The sequence below is a fragment of the Canis lupus genome, chromosome 2 (assembly GCF_011100685.1).
Source record: "Canis lupus familiaris isolate Mischka breed German Shepherd chromosome 2, alternate assembly UU_Cfam_GSD_1.0, whole genome shotgun sequence".
Lineage (NCBI taxonomy): Eukaryota > Metazoa > Chordata > Mammalia > Carnivora > Canidae > Canis > Canis lupus.
Genome location: NC_049223.1, coordinates 69,799,200 through 69,807,896, shown reverse-complemented (window position 1 = coordinate 69,807,896; position 8,697 = coordinate 69,799,200). Strand labels below are relative to the sequence as shown.

General features: G+C 56.5%; 1 long non-coding RNA gene across 1 annotated transcript; it reads left to right on the top strand.

Moving 5' to 3' along the window:
- The first annotated feature begins 4,373 nt into the window (after positions 1–4,373).
- LOC111094698 lies at positions 4,374–7,991 on the top strand. Its single transcript, XR_005355076.1, has 3 exons — positions 4,374–4,967; positions 5,448–5,798; positions 7,644–7,991. It is a non-coding gene; the product is annotated as an uncharacterized LOC111094698 (long non-coding RNA).
- Positions 7,992–8,697: the final 706 nt, after the last annotated feature.

The following is an 8,697-nucleotide window of genomic DNA, read 5'->3' as shown; positions in this document are numbered from 1 at the left end:
GTCATGTCTTCAACACAGACTTATTTTCACTAACTCAATAAATATTTATTGACTTCTTGGTCTCAGCCAAGCAGTATCTAGAGGCTGGGAATAGAGAGATTAATTAAGGCTTCTCCAGGTCCACACCTTCAAGGAACTGGCAAGCTCCGTGTGTATGGGGCCTGGGCTGCGGGGTAATAGGAAGCCTGGCCGCAATGGTGCAGTGAATGATGGTGGTGGGAACCAGATGCTTGGGAGCCCCCAACAGAGGTGACCCATTTCATTGCTGCAAAAGGTGGAGCTTGAGCTGCAATCTGAAAGATGAAGGGCGGGTAGGGGGTGGTTGAGAATCCCAGGAGAGAGCACAGTCAGGACCCATGAACGGGGTCATGAGCCAGCATGGTGGGCTGTGGGGACTACAAGCCACTCAGGCTGGGACGCAAGGCAGGATGTGGCAGGTGGGACCAGAGTGGCAGGGAGGGCTTCTCCTTGATTAGATGCTACTCGTCAGCTCAGGAGGTGGCCTGTGTCACAGCGCTCTGCTGCCTCCCCAGCTTCCCCTCACCTCCTCCCACCAAGTCCACCAGACTCGCCTTCGGGGATCTGCCCTGTGCCCCTCTCAGCCACGTGGGTCTGAGTGACCCACCCCCAGCTCCAAGGGTGGGACCCGATTGCCGTAAGTAGTCAGCCTATGCCCATCCTTCTGGCACCTGACTGGTTCAGCTGGGTGACCCAGCTCAGGCCAGTGAAAGGTCAGCTGTTTGCCAGGGTTTCTGGGAAGGGGATCCTCCCCTTTCCTCCAACAGAGATCGCCTACACGTTTCTCCTGGCTCCGTGGAGGGTGGGTGTTGGAGGCCAGGGGTGAAGGCGACCTGGGGAAGAAGGTAGGGAGGAGAGAACGTCAGAGAAATAGGCTCTGGGTAGACCTACCCCTCTGTTCTCAGCTGAGCCAGCAGATTCCCTTTTGCTCAGCCCATTTGTTGTTACCTTCAAGTGGAAAGTTCCTCACTGGTGCAGGGCATTCCTGGGGGAGAGCACTGGGTGGAGCCACTGGGTGGCCAGCAGGTGCCTGGACCTGGGTGGGGTGGGGTTGGCCAAACCTCTTTCCTTTGGATTCCACCTCCATGTACAGTTCCTATCATGAGGGAAGATCTTTCCCCAGGAAACATCTCCTGACCCCTAACACTGGCATGGCACCTGGATACAAGTCCTGGTCGGGTAGCCCGGCATTAGGGGTCCTGGGTTCTAGCATAACCAAGCCCCCTGTCTGACTGTAAGGCCTGCGCACCCTTTCTGGGCCTCTACTGGTGATTCATCCACCAGCCCCCGGCTGAGCTCCCCAAGGAGAGGGGTGATGACCAAGCCAGCCCTGCAGCCCCAGAACCCAGGACAGGCCTGGCACAGAGCAGGTGTCAATGGGCCTGTTGACCAGTCAATGTGGGAACTGTGCCTTCCTCAACTAACCTCCCACGGTCAGGACCATGTGTGACATTAACAGGGACTAGTTGCTGTGCCTCTGTCGTCCCCAAGAGCCTCCTGAAAACTCCAGCCCCAAGTTAGAGTAGCAGGAAGATATTTAGCATTCAGGATGCATGGTGGCGGCCTCAGCTCACACAGAATCTCTAGTGCTGTTGAAGGCTCACTACACCACAATCATACTGCAGGGTAAGAAAAGTCACCCCAGAGCTCAGTCATGTACTTTTTAACTGCTGCTGACCTAGGCAGCCAAGCTCTGGGATTCTCCGCTCAGTCTGCTCATTAGTGGGGGTGGAGGAGAAAGTCAAAATAAGGGCCTGTGCCTGGGGACAAGACTGAAGGAGTGAAATAAATTAGTGGGGCCAGCCCAAGTTTAGTCCTTTAAAATGGCAGAGCCACTGCCCTGCCCTGTTGGATGGTGTGGGGTGCATCAGGGTGCAGGACATGTGTCTATTCACAGGCCATAGCAGAGAGGGCAGGAGCAGGGACACAGTAGGTCTGGGCCATCTCAGCCCCTTCTCCAGCCTCTCTAAGACCCAAGTTCCTCTCTGAGGGCAGCGGAAGGCAGTGCAGAGTGGGGAGCCCAGGGTGGAGTACAGTGGCCTTGAGAGGGTTTAAGGCCAGGAAGAGCCCTCGTGAAACATTCCATCAGTCATTCCTACATTTATTCCCGCTCTCATATCACCAGCAAGGAGGCTTCCAGCTACTGGCGAAGAAGCTGACAATAAACAGAGAGTCCCACAGAAAGATACAATGGCCCAATCGTAATAAGGGTCATATGGAAAGCAATTATAGATGATTAAAAGGTGTTATGGCAGGGGCGCCTGGGTGGCACAGTCTGCTGGGCATCTGACTCTTGGTCTTGGCTCAGGATGTGAACTCGTGGTCCTGATCTCGTGGTTGTGGGGTCCAGCCCCATGTCGGGCTCTGTGCTCCTTGCAGACTCGGCTTGGGATTCTCTCTCCCTCTCCCTCTGCTCCTCCCACTAGTTCTCTCTCTCTCTCTCTGTCTGTCTAAAAAAACTAATAAATTAAAATTTTTAAAGATGTTAAAGCAGACATAATCGACATTTATTTTACAGGCGTCTCAATCCTCGCAGTAACCCAGGAAGGCAGGGGCTGTCACAGGGAGCCGAGGCTCGGAGAAGCTCGGGAGCTTGCCCAAGGCCGTCCAGGTTATAAGTGGTGAGGTTGGGGCCCCTGACAAGCTGGGTCTGCTCCCAGACCCCACAGGAGTGCCCCGCCCCTGCCCACCCGACCCCCAGCCCTGGAGAAGGCGAGGCTGCCTTGGGGAAGTCAGCACAAGTTCTCAACGGGGACGGGACGTGGGGAGACTGATCTGGGTCTGAGAGTGATGTTCTTCTGCGTGAGGCCCAGTCTGGAGCCAGATTTGGTGTTTAGAGAAATCCTCCCAACTCAGCAGCCCCAAAGACTCAAGAGAAGATGGGCATGTTAGGGTGGGCTCTGCTTTCTGGCTGTGGGGAGCCCTGCTGCTCGCCCCGTGACCTGTGCCGTGGAAGTGGGAGAATCACAGAGCCCAGGCTCTGAAGGGCAGACTGTGGGCCTTCCACAGCCAGATCCCAGAACGGCTTTCCAGGAAGAGAGACCGTGGGTAGGTTTGTATCCTGCCTCTGTCTCCTACTAGCTGTGTGATCTCAGGCAAATGACCCAACCTCTCTGAGCCGCTTTTCCCTCCTCCATGAATGAAGAAGACTTACTCATAACAAAATATGGAGCCTCGCTATTGGGCGTAGCCTCATGGATTTCCTTCCCCCTTTACTTTCGGCTAGACCCCATGGAGCCTCATTTTCCCATCTCTGCCCCTCTACTGGGGCATTCTAGAAGCCCCTCCCCCTGGCAAGTCAGAGCAATGAACTGACTCCAGGCTGGGATCAAACTGGCTGGAGAGCGGTGAGGACATGTAGCTGGTTGTCCTGGGAACCTCATGGATGCTCTTGGAGACACGACAGGCTCACTCACAGTGTGGGTCGGGGGCCCCGGATGGCCTCACCTTGGGCTAAGGCGGGGACGGGGAGAGCAGGACAAGTCAAGAAAGGGACAGATTGGGGGTGATTAGCTGAGTGTTATGTCCACAGAATCAAGGCTGGACAGCCCTTCATCGCAGCTCCAGAACCGTCTTGAAGATGGGGACCCTGAAGCTCAGCAGGGGGACGGGACTCGCCCTGACCACACGCCCCACTGGGGCAGAGCTGGCACCAGCAGCTGAGGGATCCCCTGCCCACTGCACCCCCCTAAGGGGGCAGCCCCACTCCCAGCTGGCCACGGTAAGTTCCCACCTCTGAGCGCTCCCGGGCGCCCAGGCCTGCACTAGCTCTGCGAGCCTTTGCTCATGGGGTCTCCACTGACCCTCCAGGAGGACGGTGCACTTGTGCACCATCACCAGGTGACACGTGGAGACGACGGGATGCAGGAGGCTGGATGTGCGTGGCAGGTAGACGCGGGGTCTTCCGCATAGAAGGGTTGGTGGAGATGAATCTCTCTACCCACCTCAGGGCTTCACGGGCGGGGCCGGGAGTTCAGGTACTTCACAGACCTCATCCCCTCCCCCCTCACATCGGTCTCCAGAGGGGAGGGTTGCCCTCACCATTGTGCAGATGAGGGAACTGAGGTTCACGACGCCCGTGTGACGTGCCTGAGGTTACCCAGCAGGTTACGTACATGTCTAAGCTGCTGGGGTGCATGCCTCAGACCAGGCTCTCTGCCAAGTGTGACTCAGTCCACACAACCACCTCATGAGGGAGGGACTGCCATGATGCCCATTTTACAGATGAGCAAACACCTGCACAGGGACATTAAGTGACTTGCCCAAGGTCACAGACCTGTGTCACAGGTCACAATGGCTCTGCCATTGGCACCCTGTCCACCACCAAAGGCGAGGGACTGAGGAGAGACGCCGAGGCCAGAGCTGGATGGGCTGCGGTGGGCACCCCCTTCAGGCCCAGCCAAGACCTTGGAGGAGGGCCGGGGGCAGGGGAAGCCTGCGCAGAGCTGGTCGTCAGGCACCCCCAGGGTGGGGACCGAGCCTGAACATGCCGACAAAGGCATTACAGACACCAGGGCCACAGTCAAGGGGGCCGATCTCCCCCTGCCCATCCCAGAGCAGGAATCAGACTCCTGGGGCGAGGCTCAGGAATCTGCATTTCCGAGCACCTCACTGGGGATTCTGATGCACAGCGTCGGGAGGGAGTGGGGAGGTCTGCTGCCCCAGCAAGCTCCAGCAGAGCTTGGGATGGAAACCACAGGCTCACAGCAGGTGCTCAGAGGCCCAGGAAGCTGCCTGTGCCCCCTCCCTGTCCAGCTGAGGCCGAGCCCCTCTCCCGTTCTGAGATCATCGCAGCCTCATTCCCAGCTCATTCCATTCATCTCAGACAATAATTAGAAGGTTCAGCTCCTTTGCTAACCTCTCCAGCAAAGAAGTAGCAGTGGGGGCCAGGGATGAGCCCCAGAGCACAGGGACCCCATCCCAGGCCGGGGGCCACACTGTGTGCTGAGGTGGGTGGCGTCTCTGTCTCTCTGGGGCTCAGTTTCATTACCTGCAAGGGGTTGGGGAAATCTTTAAGGGGAAATCTTTAAGGGGAAATCTTTAAGGGAGAGCATTGGAAGGGCCCCTGATGGCCCCTGGCACACAGTAGGTGCTTCATCTGCACCAGCTCCCTTCCCCCAACTCAAGGGGACTGTGGGGATATCCATGCTCTGTCTAGGGAACAGTGACAAATGGTGAGCAGGGTAGGGTTGTTTGAGCAGTGGGGAGGGAGTGTGCTGCCCATATACATGCTGTGCACCTCTGTTGGGTTTGGGATCTGAGGGCCAGGCCGAGAGGAAAGGGCTGCTGGGGACAGGTAGTGACGTAGGGAAGTGAGTCAAGGGCGAGCTCAGAGGAGCCCGGGGCTTGTGTGACCCTGGGGACCCTCAGCATGACACATTCATGACTGTTTTAATATGAAATAAAGGGGATTTTTTTCCTGACCTTAGGGTAAAGGGGACACCCTAGAAGACATCTGGGTCCCGAGCTCTGATCGCTGGCCTCACCGGGAAAGGCAGAGCAGTGAGCCACGGAGCAAGGCGGGGGGGCCCTCTTCCCAGAGTATCGCCTCTACTCCAAGACCTGGGGAAAGGCCCCTTATTTTATATCAAACACACCTTGGATGTGTCAGGACAAAATGTGTGGAATTTTGAAATAGAACTAAATGGGGAAGATCAAAGAACAAAAATGCCAGTGGCTGGGTGCTTCAGCCTCCGCCAGCAGACACCGTGGGGACACAGAAGCCCTCCCTCCACAGGAGGGGTGCCCCAGGGGAATCACTGGGAATCCCGGCTTTTCAGGTAATGGAGTGTGCAGGGGGGCAGGGGAAGAGCAGGGCCCTGATTGGCTCTCATGGGGCTTTTTGAAAACTGTCCCTGCACAGGGACTAGAGGTGGGGACACCAGAGCCCTGAGGGGAAGCTGTAATGACACAGGTGAGGGAGGAGCAGGGCCTGGGAGCAGGGGGAGGCAGAGGGGCCAGAGAAGAGGGGAGGGAAAGGTATCCTGCAGAACGGGCCCCTACCTGAGGGCTGGGGAGGGAGGAGCCCAGGCTGCCCAGGAGTTCAGCCCTGAGGGTCAGCTGTGGGCAGGGGCAGCCAGGTTCAGAATCACAAGAAGAGGGACGCCTGGGTGACTTAGTGGTTGAGCATCTGCCTTCAGCTCAGGTCATGATCCTGGGGTCCTGGGATCGAGTCCCGCATCAGGCTCCCCGCAGGAAGCCTGCTTCTCCCTCTCCTATGTCTCTGCCTCTCTCTCTCTCTCTGTGTGTGTGTGTGTGTGTGTGTGTGTGTGTGTGTGTCTTGTGAATAAATAAATAAAATCTTTAAAAAAATCACAGGAAGAAGACAAGTGCTTATTCTGCAGAGAGGGGACAATGGGGGGGGTGCTGGGGGGGGACAGGCCCAAGTTGCTGTGAGCCACCAATCCTTTCTTCAGCTAGGACGGATGGTACTGAGAAATAGAAGGGCGGACACTCCCCAGGCCGTTCTAGGAGGCCAGTATCCACCTGAACCAGAAGCAGGCAGACAGTTAAACTACAGTCCGACCCCACAGTCAGCTCTTGTCACCTCCCTCCGCCCTCCAACGAATGGTCACATGCACTGTTTATACGTGTGACAGTCATTTGCTCATGGTTGACATTGACATTTCTTCCAGAATGATCGGCTGACACTAAGTTTTGCCTTTGACTTGTTGTTACCATAATTATTATAATCCCCGCTCGTCAGTGAACCCCTGACCCAACTCTCCACTGTAATCGCTGTTAGATACAAATAATTCGAAATAATTCGTGCCCTCGTTAACGCGGTAACAAGTAGGCTAAGTGTAACCAGTTAGAACTCTGTGTCTGGGCGTCTCTACTTCCGCAACCCCACGCACCAGCCCCTTGGTCCTCCTGCCCCCACAGCCCGGGCCGCAGGGTGGGCTCTGTGGAGGTGCACCTGCCGCGCTGGCTGCTGCGTCCTGGGAACTTACCCTGGGCCAGGCGTGGTGCTTGGCGCCCTGCGAGCATCACCGTCGAGAGAATGCTCATTGAGACCCAGGGTTAGGACGGGCGAGGGGTTTGACCAGCATCCTGCAGATACTGAGTCATGAGCCAGCTCTTGGCCACCGGTCTTCCTGACTCCAGAGCTCACCTTTTTCACCAACATCTGGAGCCAGAGGTCCTCCTCCCTCTCCGGGCCTTCAGTGCTCCTCCCCAGCTCTTGGCTCCATGGCCCAGCTCCACCAAGGGCCCTCGGACAGGCAGGCTGAGATCTGATCTGCTGGGACCGTGAAAGGAATCTGGCTTCAGGGACACCCTGACCTTATGGGGAGAGGGTCTAGGGCCTCCAAGATCACAGTGCCGCCCTGGTTTGGGAACCAGCTGCCCCAGGGGATGACACTCTGGTTTTCCCTTCACTTTTAGCAGCTCAGATGAGCACGTAGGGCAACCCTGAGCATCACCTTGCTGCAGAGGTTGAGCGACGATAATGCTGTTTTGGGGTAGCTTTCACACAGTTGCACCAAGGAGCATCTTTGGGCCTCATGGGACCCTCACGGCAACCTGAGAAATAGAGCATTAGGCCCCTTGAATGGGGAAACTGGCTCAGAGTGATTTTTTTGAAGCTAAAGGACTCTAGAGATCCTCTGTCTTCTCATTTACAGATAAAGAAGCTGAAACCCAGAGAGCAGTGACCAGCGAGTGTGTGAGAGAACCAGCACCACATCCCAGGGCCCCCTGTTCCCAAGCTGCTGCCCACACACAGCGGCAGGTGCGACCTGTGAGTCAGGCTGGGAGGGCAGTGATTTTTTTTGTCTGGTTTTGTTTTTGGCTTCGCACAGTTCCCAGCCTGCATGCTCTTCCGAGAAGTTGGAGGGGTGGGAGCAGGTCTGTCTGGATTCGAATCCAGCTCTGCCACTGCCTCAGGGTGTGTGACTTTGGGCAGCAACACCCCCCACCACCACCTTTGCCTCCATGGGCCTCGGTTTTCTTGTCCATAAAGCCTCTCATGGGACCAGGTAGCTGGGTCTGTGTCGTCGCTGGCATTCTGGATGTGCCCTGAGCATCCCGTTCCCCCGGGGCTTTCAAAGCTGGACCTGGTCAGCACAACTGCCTGGCTTGACAGCAACAGCTTCACTTCCCCAGCCATGATTTTAATTCCTCCTGCTGGAAACTTGGCTCCGTGCACTTGGGCTGAATAAGTTGATTTGTAGACATTATCATTTCCTGGGGCTGCTCGCATCAGAAGCAGCAGGTAGGTGCTCCGTGTGCTTCTGAATGAGCCCCGGAGTCCAGCTGGGCAAATCTATCCCTCCAAAGCGACATCTGCTGGAAGGTGGCATTGAATTATGTCACATCATAAAAGCATTTCATTAGGTTCCAGTAAACTTTATTTAACTGGAGGCCAGATCTCCCCTCGAAAGGCCTACTTCCCCGTCTGGGAACTTTTCCTGGCAGGAAGGTGGAGGGGGGAGCCCCCTGTGTTATAGAGGACAGAATGGGTGATGACGGCAGAGTGAGGGGCCTCGGAGCCAGGGCTGGGGACAGGGATCGGCCCCCTGATGGAAGAGAAGAGGCTGGCTGAGAAGGCCACACCGATGGGATGAGTAGCCTGTCATCTAGTGTAGGCACCCTGGAGATTGCTTGTGACGGGTAGGCACCTATCCACTTTCTCACACAGTCACTCAACAAACACTGGCTGGCCAGGGATGGGCTGAG